The sequence below is a fragment of the Puma concolor genome, chromosome B3, assembly GCF_028749965.1.
Source record: "Puma concolor isolate L17-30 chromosome B3, mPumCon1.1.hap2, whole genome shotgun sequence".
Taxonomy (NCBI): Eukaryota; Metazoa; Chordata; class Mammalia; order Carnivora; family Felidae; genus Puma; species Puma concolor.
In genome coordinates, this window is record NC_141672.1 from 6,972,165 (window position 1) to 6,990,151 (window position 17,987).

The 17,987-nt window shown below is 52.8% G+C and overlaps 1 long non-coding RNA gene across 1 annotated transcript; it reads right to left on the reverse strand.

The window, feature by feature from the left end:
• Window positions 1-10,721: 10,721 nt before the first annotated feature.
• LOC147579717 (uncharacterized) lies at window positions 10,722-17,640 on the reverse strand. The gene is made up of 2 exons (XR_015251794.1): window positions 17,535-17,640; window positions 10,722-11,032 (listed from the first exon to the last, which is right to left on the reverse strand). It is a non-coding gene; the product is annotated as an uncharacterized LOC147579717 (long non-coding RNA).
• Window positions 17,641-17,987: the final 347 nt, after the last annotated feature.

Sequence of the window (17,987 nt, forward strand, 5' to 3'; positions counted from 1 at the left end):
TTCCCGTCTCAGAGTTTTTCGCTGTTTGAGTCTTGTGGTTGAATCCGTACAGGGCCATCTTCTATCCATCGGGGTCGGGTTGGAGGGGCGGAACTGCTGGAAAGTATGTGGTCCTGCTGCAGGGATCGGGTGTGGGAGTTCTGTACCTCGGTCCCTGTACATCTGCGGGCTTTACCTCCAACGCTGGGGCTTCCGGTCTGCAGAGCGGAAGGTTGGGAGGGGAAGAGGGGTGTGAAAGGGGACGTGGGGAGGTGGAGAGTCAGCTGGAATCACAACGGTGCTGCAACGTGTGGGGACGGACGGGAGTCTCTCTGCCAGTTTGTGCGGCCCCCAACCCTGCTCGCGTCCTCCAGGCCGTCCTGCCCGAAGGGGACACGCGCGCCGGCTCAGGGGGGGGAAGGCTGGAGCAGGTGCGGCCGGGCATCGCGTGTGAGCTGCCGACGAGCCCGCCTGGACCGTCGAGCGGGAAGCATGAGTGTGGCTGCCGCTTCTGCGGGAAGATGGGAAGATGTGTCTTTGCCACCTTCCAACTGGAAGGCTTCAGGGAGGGACATCTGGGAGGGGTAGCCCAGCCGGGCCAAGCCGAGGCATCACAAAGCCGCCCCGCTCCTCCGGTAGCCTTGAACCCTGGGAGGGAGGGACGGTGTCTAGTTCAGCAAATTTCTTTCACGGGGAACATTCCGGTTGGGCACCTACTATGCGCCAGGGCCTGTGGCAGGTACTGGCCACACAGAGGTTGGGGAGCCAGTCCCCACCCCAAGGGCCTGCCGGGCTGGCGAGAGGGACAGGCTCAGGACCGGGCAGCACGAATGCAGAGGTTACCTTAGAGATTTTATGGGGCTGTGGGCCCACAGAGGGGGCAGAGCCAGCCTGGGGGGCAGTGGGAGAGCAGCGCCTTCCTGGGGGAGGAGGGGCCGCCCAAAGGATGGAGGAGTCGGCCAGGCAGAGGAGGAGGGGGGGTTCCAGAGATAACATATGCAAAGGCCCAGAGGTATGAGAAAGCATACCCAGTGCTGAACCATGGGCCACGCGTCCTGCCGAGCACGGAGGGTGAGGCTGAATGAGTGACATGGGGGCAGGAAAGGCCCGGATGGGCCACACGGGCAGGGCCTGAGGTTCTCAGTTAAGGAACTTGGCTGAAGAGGTACCGGGTGTCACGGGGGCTTTAGGAGGCGCTCTGACTTGGACGGGAGGGAGAGACCGGCCAGTTCTGGGTCGTGGAGAGCGACGACAGAGACCTGCAAGGACACGGTGAGGGGTAATGCACTCAATTATGTCCTCTTCCTTCACAGCTGCGGGGTAACAAGGAAAAAAATGCATGCGTGACGGACACCCCAGTCCCGAGGCAAGAAGGTCAGTTTAGACAAAGAGTAGACTTTCTTTTTCACCCTTGGAGCCCCCGAGCCGGGGGGGCCTCCTGCCACTAAGGTGTTTGGGGCTGGCATAAGAGCTTGGGCCCATTCCTGTGCCTGCCCGCTGGTGGGGAGGGGTCCCCAGACACCGTCGGGGGGGCTCCCTGTGTGGCCACGGGGAGCAGGACGGAGCCCAGGGAAGGCTGAGGAGGCCTCTCGGAGGGGGGCAGAGAGGGAGCAGAACGCCACGGGCCACGTTGGCCGTGTCCCCCGCCCCTGGCCACGCGTGGCCGCATTCCACAGGCTTCCGTCCTGGCAGGGGAAGGCCAGCCACGGGTGGGGGCGGCAGAAGCGAATCTGGCCAATGCTGGCCTTTCACATAATGTGTTGCAGCCGTAATAGAATTCTCCTTAAATTTCAAACAGAAATTTTCATCGGCAGTGTTTTGGGAAGGGTATTATTACGGAACTTCTAATTCCCACTGCCGCTAAGTACGTATTAATAACAAGGAGAAGTGTGGAAATGTGCTCTAGCCAACGGCGCTTGACATTTAGTGGATGAATTAAAGTTTACAGAGAAACGGGTCTTTAGCTAGTAATATTAGTGGGCTTTGTTCTTGGCTTTTCTTCCCCGCTGCCTTCGCTTTGGCCACGTTTCTTTCTCCCTCTCTCTCTCTCTTTCCTCCCTCTTGGCGGCTGAGCCTGTGTGTGATGCGCCGCGTGTCCCCCTGTCCCTGTCCTGCGGGAGCCCAGAGCTCACGCTCCCCTAGCTGGTGGCCCCGGGGGGGGGGGGGGGCGGGTGTGGAGGGGTGGGAGGGCGGGGTGGAGCTCCGGGATCTGGGCAGGACCTGCAGGTGAGTGACAGGCGGCACGGATCCCCCCCCCCCCCCCCCAGCTCTGTTCCTGCTGGCCGGCTGCCCTCCTCACCTCCTCTCCCCGAGGGACCAGCCACATCACCGGTCCTGCAGAGTGGGGAACTGATTATGTGAAATAGAGCCGGGGGATGCGAAAAGCATCTTCCACAGGCTGGGGCCCTGGGCAGGGGATCTGTAAATGCAGGTTGCCTCCTGGGTCAGGGCTCGGGAGCTGGGCCCAGGGGAGGAGCCCTGGACGGGGGGCCCGGGGTACGCGTCTGGGCTGCGCCCCGTAACTCCCATACTACCCCTCTGTAAAATGCGCGGGGTTCACGCCGCGTTCTGTGAGTCCCCTCTGGGTCTCCGTTTGAGTGTCCTGTCTGGGCAGCGATGGAGGGGGGGTGGGGGAGGGAGAGACAGAGGCCACCGGCGCAACATCGGGCGTTCGGGGTGCTAAGGGCATTAGTCTGCAACCATCGCTCTCCGGGCCTTCGCCCAGCCCCCTCCTCTTCCACCCCGCAAACCTTCCAAGGGTGGGTGCTGTGTCAGCCACACCCATCTTTCGGGGGGGGGGGGGCAAGGCCCCTGCAGACTGTCACGCTGAAACTGTAGAGGGGTCCAGGAAAGCAGAAGATGGTGGGGAGACCCACAGGCGCTGTTGGGTCCAGCTGGGAAGGCAAACCAAGGGGGGCAGGGCGTGCCCAGAGAGACCAGGGAGGGCACAGTGGACGGGCGGTGCTGTGCACCCATGAGGGTCTCTTTTCTCTGGGCCGGGTGTTACTTGTGGAGGTCTCCGTCCTCTCCTCATGCTCTGGCCCCTCATTGACTGGGGGCAGGGGGGACACAGACCCCAGCGGGACACTCTGAGGCCCGAGTTGATGGGCCACTGGATGGAAGGAACTCGGGTCTCCAGAAAGCTGCTTGGAGACCGGCCAGCCCCCCCGCTAAGCTCCCCTCCCCTGTGGTGGACCGAGACTCGAGTCAGAAATAAACCCTGGCTGTGTCAAGGCACTTAGGTTTCCAGGTTGTCTGTTGTAGCCGCACGCACAACCCCACACAGGGAGAGGGGACAGCAGTGGGTGGAAGCTGGCAGGGGTTAATTCCGAGGGTCTGTTTCTGTAGCAAATAGAATTCTTAGGGTCGCGAGTGATAGAAACCCTATTCAGAATGGCTGAAGAAGAGAATGGAATTAATTAAAGGGTGGGGGATAAGTCCGGCCTCAGGCATGGCTAGATCTGGGCGCTCAGACTGGCAAGCCCTCCCTCTCTCTTTCTTTCTCTTTTGCTTTTCTTTATGTTGACTTCATGTGCTACACGGTGGCAAAGATGGCCAGGAGCAGCTCCAAATATAGCAGCTTCTTAACCTTTGAGGGAAGAGATGGTATTTATCTCAATTATTTAGAAAAAGGCCCGGAGTCCGCTCTGAGTAGCCTGTTTGGGTCGCACATACATCCTGTGGTTGGTTGTAGGGGTTCCAGGCCTGGGTCATGTGTCCATCCTTGGCACTGAGGGTAGGACCAGTCTTGGGCAAAGCCCCCGACCAGGAAGTGGTGAAGGAGAAGGGTAGGCGGTCGGAGGAAGACACACGCACACCCCTGGGATTGTCTTCACGCTCCCGGTGTGCTCTGCTTCTGACGTGATAGAAGGAAGCTGGTCAGGAGGGTCATAATACACATGACATAAAAATTACCATCTAGAGGTGCCTGGGTGGCTCAGCCAGTCAGTTGGACGTCCGACTCTTGATTTCAGCTCGGGTCATGATCTCATGGTTCGTGGGGTCCGTGGGGGGCTCTGCAAAGTTTAGGTTAAACTGGACCAAGAGCCTTCAAAGCTCTAAGTGAGCCTCACAGACTTCTGCACATCAAATTACTAAGGACTGCAAGAATTTACCTCACATCAATTGACAGCGGGGAGCCCACTTGGGATTCTCTCCCTCCCTCTCTCTCTCTCTCTCAAAATAAATAAACAAACATGAAAAAATTACGGTCTTAACCATTTTCAAGCTGAGGGGCTGTAAGCACGTTCATAACAGACCCCGCGGTCCGTCCCCAGAATACCTTTCATCCTGCAGAACTGAAACTTTGTTCCGTGGAACACTGACTCTCCATCCATCCCCGCCCCCCGGCCCCGGCCCCCAGCTCCCGGCAACCAGCATTCTTTCCATCTCTATGATCTTGGCCTCATAAAAGTGGAATCGTGCAGTATTTGTTTTCTGTGGCTGGCTTATCTCAGCACAACGTCCTCAAGCTTCATCCATGTTCGAGCAGGCGTCAGAATCTCCCTCCTTTTAAAGGCTGAATAGTATTCCGTTGTTTAGATGGCTCACCTCTTGCTTATCCACTTATCCGTAGACGGACACTAGGGCTGCTTTTACCCCTTGGCTATTGAGAATAACGCTGTTATAAATATCTGTTCAAGACCTTGCTTTTTGAGTGTATATCCAGATGTGGACTTGCTCGACCATACCATAATTCTATTTTTAATTTTTTAATGAACTGCCATGCTGTGCGGGAACCGGTTTTAAAAGCCCCTGGTCCCATTAGCAGGGGTTTATAAATCAGAGGGGGGAGAAAAAAAAACAAAAAAACAGATAAGGGGGAAAAAAAAAAAGAAAAAGCCATACCTTTGGGGTTTGAAATGGCAGCCCTGGAGGGAGAAAGAATTTATTTTGACTAGCAGACCAAGCAAGAATAATCCAGGTGCTGGGCAGGAGGCGGAGGGGGGCGGCCAGGAAGAACTCAGAGCCTCGCGCCCGGATGCTTGGCCGGCTAGCAGCACGGGCAGCGGCTTTATGTTGATGGCAGATTGTCACTTTGGCGGAATTCAGGAGCTCTACTTATATCATTAGGCGGCAATCTATAATTAACTCACTCAAGGATGTGTGAAGGGTAGGATTCTTCCAAGGACAGCTCGAGCGATCCCACCTGCACCTTGCCGGGAGGGGGTGGGGGACCTCACTTGAGCCAGCAGCTGACACATAATTAGCGGCATTGTATTGTTCAACGCCCCCTCCACTGGGAAGCCTCCGGACTCCCAGCTGGAGGTGAGGCTGCCCGAGAGCTGGAGACCAACCGTGTGCGTGCCCGGTGGGCAGACCCAGGGGAGGGCCGATCCAGAGAGGAGTCTGGCCTGCTCTGCGGGCTCACTTTTATTCCTGGCCATGGGGGGCCTTGAATGCCAGGGTCAGGGCCCCAAAAGTGTGGCCCAAACTCCTCGAGGGGTTAAGCCACTTTCAAAATGTCAACGGGGAAGGGAAGACACTGTGGCACTCTCTGACCACGGGGCTGCCTGCAGCCCCATTTCCCAAGTTTCCCAAGCCATGGGCGGGATTGATGTCTGTATGTCCCCTCTGGAATGTCTGGGCTGCAGCCGGGGCTTGCTCTAAATGAGAAACAGGCTGGCAGGCCACGGCCAGCTCCTCGTGCGGTCTGGGCAGGGCCGCTTGGCACGGGCTGCCGTGGAGGACACACTGGCTGTGCCTGGCGGCTGTCCCACCAGCATGGGAGGCTTGGGGGGCTGGCCAGCCGGTTCAGGCCAGCGCCTGCAAGGAGGGAGGGCACCGCCCTGGAGGCAGATGGAGCTGGTTCGGCTCCTGGCCCCGGGCCCCCATCTCATTCTGCAACCTCGGGAACCACGTGGTTCTCAGAGTCTGGGTTGAATATGGGAGCAGGGACACCTCCCAGGATGCGGGTGCCTGCGCCTCGTGGCATGGAGCTGGGGGAACGTGGTGATATTTCGTGTACCTTTCATGCCTGGAAAGATCTAAAAGGCTAGCCCAATATGCTGAGTTTACAGCTGTAAGAAAGAGGTTCAGAGAAGTTCAGGGACTTACTCGGGATCGCACAGCAAGGTACAGGCAGATAGAGTCTTCTAGGAGAAAACGATTCTGCAGATCAGCACTTCTCTGCTGGAGGCCAGCCCGTAAGAGCGTTTTCCAGCTGCTTCCCAGCCTTTTCCTCTTGCTGCGTCCCCCCCCACCCCCGACTCCCAGCCAGGCAGCCAGGCGGCCTTGGTTACAGCAAACTCCCATTTGCTCAGAGCTCCTGGTTCCCAGCATGCTTTCTTGTACTTTTTCTAATCCTACGGGGTGGACAGTCAAGCATGTCTCCGTGGCCTCCCGGATCAGAGTTACCCCTGAAACTTGAGGGGTTTCCTATCAAGTCTCCCCCCACCCGAATGCTCTCTGAGTTTCCCAAGCCAGGCAAGCAGACTCTGCCTGCAGGATGCCATTGCGTTTGTATGAAAGACCCAGGACCTGGCCCTTGCTCCTTCCAGTAAGCCTTCCAGGCTGTGACTTTGCTCCAAGTGAGAGCCCGAGGCCTTCAGTGACCCAGCAAAGGTCACCCCGGGGGAGAAGATGGGCCTCTGACCGACTGGGGCTGCCCGGGAACCTTGGGCCATTCTGCTTCTGCTCCGTCTTGGCCAAGCTTAACCATCTGACCCTTTTCCCGTGGGAGAAAGGGCGTGGGCTTCAGGTCTGGGCATGTCCTGGTGTGTGACCTTGGGGCAAGCAACTCAGTCTCTCCAAACCTCGGTTTCTCCACCTGAAGTTGGGGCTGACGATGCAGGAACGTGAAGGAAGGAGAGGGGGGATGGGGCACCGTTGGGGGATCTGGATCGGGTTCCCCGGCAGGGGCTGGAGGGTCTGGGGTGAGGAGTTAACTGAACCAAGAAAGAGGTCTGATTTTACCTTCTTCGTGGGAGGAGACTGAGGGTTTGGTGGGAGGTGACCTGTTTCTTGGTGCCTTGGGAAGGCCACCCTGTTTGCCAGATTGGAAGAGAGTGACCTGGGAGGGACCAAGGTGGGAACAGAAGGAGCCGTGGTGGACAGGGGACTGAGGAGTGGAGGAGGCTCAGGCAAGAGAGACCCCTTCTCTCCCCTCCTGTGCCCCTCCCTTCCCTTTCCTCATGGGATTGGCAGGATCTATTTCCGGTTCCTGCTAGAAGTTTTGGTTTTAGTTCCATAAAAGTGATGGAACCAGTTGTTATGAAGACAAAGAAGGAGGCACGTTCAAGGTTAGTGCCAGGCACCCCACTCACTGCCCATGTCCTTCTCTGTGTTCCCGGGAGGCCCTGGACCCCAACCTGAGAAGTTTCCAGTGGTCAGCAGATGCCCTATTGGAGACCATGTTGACAGTGGCCGTCACTGAGGACAGTGGAGTTGCCCTGTCACTGCCGCATAAACAACCCTGCACTCGTACCTCGATGGCTCACCTATCCTGAGCTCCGGACAGGCTCCTAGCTGCCGGCTGGACCCCATCCCTTCATGGTCATGTGCAGAGCCCAACCCCACCGACACAGGACGCCACACAATCCCCTGCAAAGATGAGGGGCCATGGGGAGTGGCTGAAGTAGAGATGTGTCGGTCCACTGGGGCGAGAAATCACCGACTCAGGAGAGCAGCCTGGGACTCAAATGCTCCATAGTGATGCTCCTCCAGGGATGAGCTCTGCTTGAAGTTATAAAAATAACCCAAAGCTCTCTTTTAAGTGACTATTTTTAATAACAACTTGGGACATCTCAAAAGCTATCTCCATGGTGCACCTGTGTTTGGTAGCACTGTGGTTGAGAGCCATTAGTTAGACGTGTGGGTGACATCTCTGAGCCCGGGGAAGGAGAGACCCAAATCAGAGTTGTCCCCGAAGTTTGGGGTGTACCAGAATGAACCCCATTATACGCTGTTTCCCAACTTCCCAAGTAGTGAAATTGGGTCAAAATAAATACAGTTGGAGAGATAGCGAATGGCCCCTGTGTCTTGGTAAATGGTGGTTTACGACCTATTGCTTGTGTGTGAACTTCATGCTTTTGCCTTATTTCAGTGCTGGGTTCACATGGGTCTCCGTATTTACATGTGAGATGATGTGCGTCAGTGTGTGTACATGTGCATGTACGTTTGTGTGTATGTGCGCGTAGGGGTGAAGGGCACCTCCTTATTTCCCAAATGCCTTGAAAACCACACTTGGTGGACTGGTTCAGCCAGGCTTCGGGCCCAGGGACGGAGCATCAGCCCAAGTGTCTGCAAGCCGATGGCTCTCGCCGGGAGCGGGATACTAGAAAGGGTTAAGGGGCTTGACAGACTGCTGCCCAGGGGGTTGGTGCCCCTCAGTGCCCAGGGAAAGATCGATAGGCCTTTAAAGTGATTTATAAAAATGGATGGGGAAGCAGCGTCCTTTCCTCAACTCCGGTGAGTCAAATCAGCATCCTCTCCTTGGTATTGATCGTACTGCTCTGTCTAAACACACATTAGCCGGGGCAGACCATCACAATGAATCCTCCTCTTCCATCAAATGGAAGGTCATCTTCCCAGCTCCCCTGAGGGGAGTGATGTCATGAGACGTCTTATTCGGAGGGAGAGATTTTTATTAGATCTGTTGAAGCCGTTGGCGCAAAAGCTAATTAGGGTGGCCAGCGGGAGGGCGGAGCTTGGGTGAGTATGTTAGGAGGGCTTTGGTGTACCAGCCACACTGGCAAAGACCCTCTGGGCCAGACAACTTAACGTGGAAAGGCTTCATCCCAAAGTTTTGCCTGCAGCTGACCTAACCGACCGATCTCTGGGTTTTTAAGGAACGTTGAGCTAGTGCCGTGAAGATGTTGGCAAAAACTCAATACTGGCAACGATGCTATCTTCTGTCCCTGTGTGCTCCCTCCTAGCGTTCCTTGTATCCTCTGATACTGTCAGGAGGTGGGCCGCACCTGGTGGGGGCACGGCTGGTGTGAACATTCCATGACATAACGCAAGGTTTCTCATGCTGTGTCAGCGCTGACAACTTTTGCCCTCTTTGCGCACTTCCTTTACTGCTATTTATTTAACATTTTCTTGTAAATCTGTTCACTTTTTTTTTACATGAAGTTGTTTAAAATGGAAACATTAGACTGTTATTATAAATTAGGATTATGTGCTATAAATCGAAGGTAGTAATCAAAACAAGTATACACCTGCATATGACATGATAGTATATATAGAAAATCCCCAGGGTTCCTGCGTGGCTCAGTGGGTTAGGCATCGGACTTCAGCTCAGGTCACGATCTCAAGGTTCGTGAGTTCGAGCCCCGCATCGGGCTCTGTGCTGACAGCTTGGAGCCTGGAGCCTGATTTGGCTCCACATCTCCCTGTCCCTTCCCTGGCTTGTGCTCGCTCCCTCTCTCTCTGGATCCTGGAGCCTGCTTTGGCTCCCTCTCTCCCTGTCCCTTCCCTGGCTTGTTCTCTCTCTCTCTCTCTCAAAAGTAAATAAACATTGAAAAAAAGAAAATCCTGAAGAATCTACAAAAATACTCCTAGAACTAATAATTGAGCTCAGCAAAGTTATAGGATACAAGATAAATATACAAAACAAGATTTTATTTCCGTGTACTAGCAATGAACACATGGAAATCAAAATAAAAAATGCAATACCATTTATAAACACTCCAAAAAATACTTGGATGTAAATCTAAGAAAACTCATACTGAGCTTGGTTGCTGAAAAGTACAAAATCCTGACGGGAGAAATCAAAGACGGTCCACGTGAATGGAGTGATGTTCTGTGTTCCTGTCGGAGGACTCAAGGTGGTAAAGATATAGAATCTCCCCGGATTCATAGGTCTAATGGAACTCCTATCAGAATGCCAGCGTGGTTTTTGCAGACTGAGGCAGGATTATTTGAACATTCATATGGAAAGGAACTAGAATAGCTACAAGGCGTTTGAAAAACAGGAACAAAGTGGGAGAAGTCATTTTACCTGACTTCAAGACATACATAGCTGCAGTGATAGAAAGAAATGTAGACCAAAAAACCCGACCAAGAGTGTGCACACACCTGCTGCAGACTCATTGCACGTCATTGCCTCGTCTGGGCCTTGTCCACGTGCTATGCAGAAGGATGGACACTGTCCCCGCCCTCAAGGGGCTCCAGTCGAGGGGGAGACCAGCTGAATGCAGAAAGTGTGTGTGCGACAATTTAGGAGAAAGGGCAGAGAGGAGACAGCATCACACAGGGTCCTGTGCTCTGTTGAAAGCCCCAGATGTCTTCCTTCTTCTTGTCCCCCCCCCCCCAGCCCCCACATCTTGTCTTTCTTTTCTCCCTGGAGATACTGCATTTAGGAGGAAGTGCTGTGTGGTGCAAAAGCTTTAATAATTTTCTAATTGTCAGCAGTGGACCCCTTTTAAGAATGCAGTTTAACCCGGCACGTGCCATGGATGGCACGTTTATGTCCCTCAAATCCATATGGTGAGGCTCTAATCCCAAATCCCAGGAAGCAGGGTCTTTGGGAGGTGAATGAGATTAGTGTCCTTGTAAAAGAGACCCCGACATGCTTCCTCGTGTTTCTGCCATGTGAGGACACAGCAGAATGCCCCTGTCTATGAACCAGGATGTTTGTTATTGAAATCCCTTAGTCTGTAGTGTTGGGTTGTAGCGGCCCAAAAGGACTCTGCAGCAGGCCGACGTCTGAACTAAACACGCAGCTGCTTGGATGGAATCCTACCCACCTCCACACACATCGGAGGTTAGAGTCTCAGGAAGCAGACGCTGAGCTGGAATGTGATGGGCAGGGCATTTATTAGGGACAAATCCCTGTGGGAGGGCAGGAGAGGCAGCAGGGGGGCGTAGAGGAGGAAGTCTAGCTGGGACGCAGGCTGCCAGCCTTCAACCAGCCCCACGTTGAGTGTCGACGGCCCACATCGGCCGAATGGTCGGGACTTCAGCCTCCTGTCTGTCAGTCTCTGGCTGGGGCCGCCCTGGGATGTGCGTGCTCTTGGAGGAGGTTCAGAAGAGGGTGCCAGCGGCAGGCTGTTGGCCGCGGGCAACAGATCCTTGGCTTAAGGGGACCCAGGTAAGAGATGGTGGAACTCTGGGGAAGGAGAAATGTGAATGGGTTTTTAAAACGAAAAATTTTTTTTCAACGTTTATTTATTTTTGACAGACAGAGACAGACAAAGCATGAGGAGGGGAGGGGCAGAGAGAGGGGGAGACACAGAATCGAAGCAGGCTCCAGGCTCCAGCTGTCAGCACAGAGCCCGATGCGGGGCTTGAACCCACCAACAGTGAGATCATGACCTGGGCCGAAGTCAGACACTTAACTGACTGAGCCACCCAGGACCCTCCCCCCCCCCCAATTTTTTTAATGTTTATATATTTTTGAGACACAGAGACAAAGTGTGAGTGGGGGAGGGGCAGAGAGAGAGGAAGATACAATCTGAAGCAGGGTACAGGTTCTGAGCTGTCAGCACAGAGCCTGATGCGGGGCTCTAACCCACGAGCTGCGAGATCACCACCTGAGCTGAAGTCGGACGCTCAACTGACTGAGCCACCCAGGTGCCCCTGGATGGGGTTTTAAGACCTATTTCAGAGGTGGCTTGGGCCGAACTTGTGGGTGACAGGGATGTGTGGTGTGAGAGAGAGGCAGGGACCAGGGAAGAGACTCCTCGGTTTCTGCTCTGAGAATCTACCATGGAAGGTGGTGTCAGTCCAAATAATTGGACTGAAAGGTGATGTTTGGGAGATAAAGCCTGCAGCCTGGCCGGTGGCTGATCGGTCGCTCTTTTTCCGTCTGTCTGGTTATTCGGTTAACATGGACCAGTGCTTCTGTGTGCGAGGCGCTGTTTGGCGTTTCATGAGTAGGTGCCCCTAAGTAGGGATGGGGCAGGAAAGTGTCACAGGCAGAGGGAGCAGCGTGTGCTCAGCGTGTGCTGAGCCCAGATACCTGCAGCAGCCTGGCCCGGATGGCGTGGCTGCACGTGCAGGGCCAGCGGGTAGGAAGGAGGGTCCACGAGAGCCCTGAAGGCCAGGCTTGCTGTCTTCTGCTTGCTGATAAATAACCTCTTGAAACATGGAGAGAAAGTGTGCATGTCTCACGAGTTGGCAAATCAGAAAGTGCTGCCAGAATTGCTCGGGTGAGGCGGGCGCTAACCCGTCCCAGGCTGCTGTGGCCAATGACCAGGTCAGAGGCACTGGGGCGATTCTTCCGCGGAGGCTCCCACATCTTCACAGATCACTCTATGGGGAGAGGCCGACGTGAACATGTTAATCCAGCCCTGTCTGGTTCTTTTCCACCAAAGCTTCAATATGCATCTGATCTCAGGATATTGGATTTTTCTTTGAGGAAAGAAATAAATGACTTATCTGGGGAATAAGCCCAGAGTTCCCTCCATGCATCACACATTCTCTATATTGGGCTAAAATAAGGTTTGCTGATTCTCATGTAAATCTCTAAAGCCTGGGTGTCATAATATGAGTATTTTATGTGCTAGGTGAGTAGGTTGCCTCCCCAGGAAAAAAAGAAAGAAGGCAAGGAGGCAAGATTAGTGATTGTATCCGAAGAGAAGGAGAACAGATTCAAATTCTTTAAGTGCCTCTAGCTTCTCGATGCAGTGGACAGGAAATACGACTCCCTCTGAAAAGCAGTCATTTTAGCGTATGCTGGAGCTGATCTTGAAGTCTGGCAGAGTCGCCCTTTTTGTAGCTCTGGCTGCTGCGTTTCTTTTCCACCTCCTCTGAGCCCTGACAAAGTGACGCTTCATAAAATCCTAGCGGTTTCTGCCTGCATCCTGCGTGGCTGGTGCAGGCCTGATGGAGAGCAAGGTTCCCCGCCTGCTGCAAATATCCTTGTGCCAGTGATGGGTTTTCGCCAAATGGATACTTCAGAGAACCTTCTTCCTGTCTTGATAGGTACTAGGAGTGAGAACCAAGGCCAGCCCGCAAGGATCCCGTCAGCATGACTTCGCCAGGCTGGTGGCAGGGAAAAGAGGTGATTGAACACCCACAGGAGAATTTCGGGGTTTGGCCGATACAAAGCAAGAGTCAGGGTGAGCGAGAGGGGTGATTTTAGCCTATGTCAAATGCACAAAGTGTAAGGCAGGGTATGTGTTCTCCAACTTTATCCTGATCATAGAAGGTTAGAGTTGGAAAGTCTTTTGACACATGTAATGAGTCCTCCTTTTCTGTTGATGAAAACCTGGAGACCAGCACAGAAAAGAGTGATCTGCCCGCCATCCCGGAAGAGCTGAGCGAGAGAGGCTCACCCGATCAGCGATTGCGGCGGATTATATTTTCCACATGGAAGCAGCCATGCCTCCCATCCCGCAGCTCTCCTGCGATGTGACCTTTCCAATCCTTTCTTGCAAGGGTGAAGTCTGTGTTTCCCCCTTGAATCTGGGATGATGCTGTGACTGCTTTGACCCCTTCCAGGCAGAACCTGTAATGGCTTGGAGGCCCTTGCTTCTGGCTTCTTGGAAACTTCACTCTTGGTTCGCTTTCTTTCGGAACCCAGCTGTCACGATGCGAGAAGTCTACATCGCACGGAGAAGCCATGTGCAACTATGGGGAGAGGCCCATGACAGCTGACAGCCTCAGCTGACCTCTCAGCCGGCCACCAGCCATCTGAGGGAGCCATCTTGGATGTCCAGCCCAATTGAGTTTTCAGATGACGACAATCCCAGCCGGACCATGTAATCCTCCCACTTGTGAGAGTCAATAATAAATTATCGGTGTAAGCCACTAAGTTTTACTGTTGCTTGTTATGCAGCAATGTTTAACTGGAACACCACCCGTAATGCTAATCTGCAAACTTTTGATCATCGCTCTACTCTCCCATCGATTGCAAAACGTAGTGTTTTTCTAATGCAGGGTTGTGACTCACTAGTGGGTCGTGAGATCACCCGAGTGATTTGATTTCAAAAACCCAAACCGAATAGATTAGGATTTGTCAGAGTGCATTATACACAGTAAGGGAGATAATTGTTTCAGGACATTTTTTGTTTCATTTGTGTGCGTTCTGGATTTTACTATACAGTAAAAGCTTGGTTTGCAAGCATAATTCATTCTGGAAACATGCTTGTAATCCCAAGTACTTATATATCAAAGTGAATTTCCCCACAAGAAATAATGGAAACTCGGATGATTCGTTCCACAACCCAAAAATATTCATATAAAAACGATTGCAATCCTGTAATATAATACAAAATTATAAAGAAAATATAAAATATAAAGAAAAATGAACAAATTAGCCTGCACTTTGGAAACCTTCCTGACTGGTGTGAGGGACACAAGAGAGAGGAGGGTTACTGTGTAGGACGACTTTCACTGTCCCTAATGGAATCATTGCTATCTATTGGCTCCACGGAATCTTTTTCTGCATGGGGGCCATTGTATACACTTGCACGGAAGTTGACTACAGTACAGTATTAATAAATTCTTGTCACAGACTGTATTTAATCGAACTGGCAATGAGGCAGCAGAGGAAAGGGTCTGTGTCTGCAGGCAGCCTGACCTAGAATGAAGCAAAGCGTTTCTGAGCTTACTTTTGTATGGAAAAGCAAAGGACCGTCCATAGGTGCTTAGAAGTGGCCTGAGACTGAGCATCGGAGCATGGGAGATGGTCACCCACAACCTTGCAGCCTGAGAGAGAGAGAGAGAGAGAGAGAGAGAGAGAGAGAGAGAGAGAGAACCACTAGCTCAGTTGTGATCCTGTGACGCTTGCCATCACGTACTACTCGTATCACAAGACGTCGCTTGTGTATCAAGTTAAAATTTGTTAGCGATGTTTGCTCGCCTGGCGGAACGCTTGCAGAGCACATTACTCACAATCTGAGGCTTTACTGTATGTTTCTTACCATGAGTCACAGTCACAAATGTTAGGAAAACGCTCATCTGGGTTGACCCTCACCACAGCTTTGACAAGCGAAGAGGAGAGGTTTCGTTTTCTCCTCTTCATCAACGAGGAAACTGAAGTGAGAAGGCAGATCTGGGCTTCTCCTCTCCTGCCACCCCACAGCCACATGTCACAGAGCCTCCTCGCCATTCTTCAGACATTTAAAATCTTTCAGGGAAAGGCCACTCTCTGGACCTGGTTTGTGTGTACAGACAATGGGGACACATACGCGTGCTTACCCTGTCCTTGGTAAGAACTCGCTGTGCCAAGGACTCCACACCGTTGGCTTATGGGATGTGCTCCGATTACGTCCATTTTACAGGTGAGGAGACCGAGGTTCAGAGACGCTGCATTGTTATGCTCCCAGTAGGGTGCAGAGCCAAGCGTAGCCTGAGCTGGCCCCACATGGACACACCTGACCTTCGAATTCCTGTCCTGGTTGGTAAACCTCTAGGGTGAGAAGGCTTTGCCCCTGCATTTCTGCTCCTGGGGGGCTATCTTCCTCACTTGCTCCTTGCCGGGTCTGTCACTTACAGCCCCAGGCAAGGCTTCTGGGGCTGGACCTCGGCACTCCTCGCCTGGCAGCTTCAGTGGCCGCGTGGCAGGGCTGCGTGTCCCGTGGAGACTCGGGGTGGCCACCTCCCGGGGTCTGGAGGGAGGCCAGCCTCTCTCGGTGCCTGCGAGGGAGGGCGTCGTCCTCTGAGCCACCTCCCTTCTTGTTTACAAGATGGGGATCAACTCCGCGGTCAGATAGTTGATGTTGGCAGAAGACTTCAGATAAGGCAATCTGTGTGTTTGGAGACCGCCTGACTTTTCGGCTCCCTCTTGATTGCGTGTGTGCCAGTTGACTGGAAGCTCTTCAGGGAGAGGAGAAGCCTGGCCGCCAGACCACCTCTGCTCCCCCGTTCCTGCTGGAAAAGTGAGAGCCTTGACTGGACTAATCCAGTGGTTCTCAACTGGGAGCAATTTCTAGCCCCAGGGGACATTTTTGGTGGTCCCGGTTTGGGGTGGAGGATGTTGCTGGCATCTAGAAACCAGAACAAGGGATGCTACGTACAGGAGCATCCCCAAAACAAAGAAGTATTGGCCCCAAGTGTCAGTAGTGCTGAGGTTCGGAAACCTGGATTACTCTCTTCATGTAAAAACCCCGCTCATCGAGGGCCTTCTGTGCGCCAGACGATGGGGAAAGCCAGAGTTGAAAACAAAAGACGAAATAAAAGATGGTCTCTGGACCAAGACACTTGCGATTTAGTGGGAAGGCCAAATGTGTAAATCTTTTCGAAAATGATAAACCCTAGAGAGGAGACACGTATACAGTGTTGTGGGGACACAGAGCAGAGAATGGCCAAGTGCCAGGTAAGCACTGAGGACTCCACAGAGGAGGTGTCCCTGGAATTGGCCCCAGGGGGCTCTCGGGGAAGGACAAGCAACACAGACTGGAAGATGGGAAAGACCAGATATGCGCAGGGTCACTGGAGTGGGGGAGTCATGGAAGATGAGTGTGGAGAGCGTAGAAAATGCCAGAGCTGCCCTGCTTGCCTCAGTGCCTTAGCACATGCTGTTCTCTGTGCCTGGAAGGCTTTATCCTGTCTCACCTACTTTTCATATCTCTTTGGTCCCCCCTAAATATAACTTCTTTGGGGAGGCTTTCCTGACCTCCTGAGGCCCTCCTAGCCCCCTGGGACCAGGCTTCCAAGCATTTACTCAGTTTGTAACCTACTTCTCTGGGGATTTGATTATTATCTGGGTGCTTCCGCCTACACCACCCCTTCAGAATGGCCTTCCTTCTTCTGAAGCAGGCTGCACAGGTCTCTCTGGGGTCCTTCAAGCTCCCCCCATTAGGGCAGCCAATCACATGCCCTCTGCTGTGTATTTGGACTTCTCATTAACCCCCATTGCCTTCAAAGTAAAGCCTAAATGCTGAGCTCTGCACTGTGGGCCCTTTGTCCTTCATGATCTGGCTGGAGCAGGAGGCTCCTGACCTCTCACCCCTGGCTTCACCCACCCCTCTCCCAAGGGCCCAGAGTGGCCTTCTGCTCTTCAGCATCTGGGTTTTGCCCAGAAAACTATGCATGTGTCAATCTGTTTCTGGTTAGACCGTAGACTTCCTTGAGCCTTTGTGACTCCTCTCCCAGGAAGCCCTCTCTCACTTTCCCTCAGGTCTGAGCTAGGTGCCTTCCCTCTGTGTGGTCAGAGAGTCTGGGATTGCCATGGCTTTTGCACATTTGTTGCACTGGAATGTCATGAGGCAGAGGCTGGGTGGTGTTCGGGGCAGCATTTCCGGCAGTCCATGTAGAAGTTGGCACATTCAACTTTTCACTTAATGGGCAAAGTCACGCATGCCAGTTTCTCCCTGCTAATTTCTGGATCTCGTTGAGAATGGCTCCAGCCTTCTTGGGAGCCTCCTATACCAGAAAAATCCTCCCTGGTCCTGCCAGCCCACCTTCTTGGATGTAAATTTGTAATAAAGCCTACATTTCCCCCCCAGCAATACTAGAACTGAGGCCAAGTCCCTATTTCAGTGATATAATGGCACCAAATAGAAATAGCATTAAAAAAAAAAAACCCAAGAAATTATTATGAAAATGACCAGTGCAGTTCTTTAGTGATTGAGAGATTCCATTACGCATGTGCATTAGCTTCTGAACTGGACACATGGGATAAAGATACTGAGCTGCCCAAATTTGTACTGTTCAGTACTTACAGTATAATGGTGGTTTCAATGATTGATGTTGCAGTGATCATAAAGGCACTGAACAGGCTTATTTAACAGGTATGCTTCCAGCTCTTGGAATCCCAGCAGCAGAACATGTGAGCTGGCTCTGTGCTGTCATCCCCAGCACTCTCCTGGCATATGGCAAGGTCTTGGTAAAAGCTGGTAATGCCTACTTTGTGCTAAGTGCTGTGCTAAGCACTGGGAGAAGATGGAATACAAATTAGACCTGAACTCTGCCTTCAAGGAGCTCCCTGTCTTATAGGAAAATTCGGATGTACATTTCTCAAGAATCTTGATAGTGAGAAATACTGAAAAACTAGAATGGGTTGGCAAATTACAAAAGGATTCAGAGAATGTGGAAGAGATCATACTTGATTTGCATCCTGAAAAATTATAGATTTGGAAGGACAGTTGTTGATGTAACGTGTTGATACACAGAGG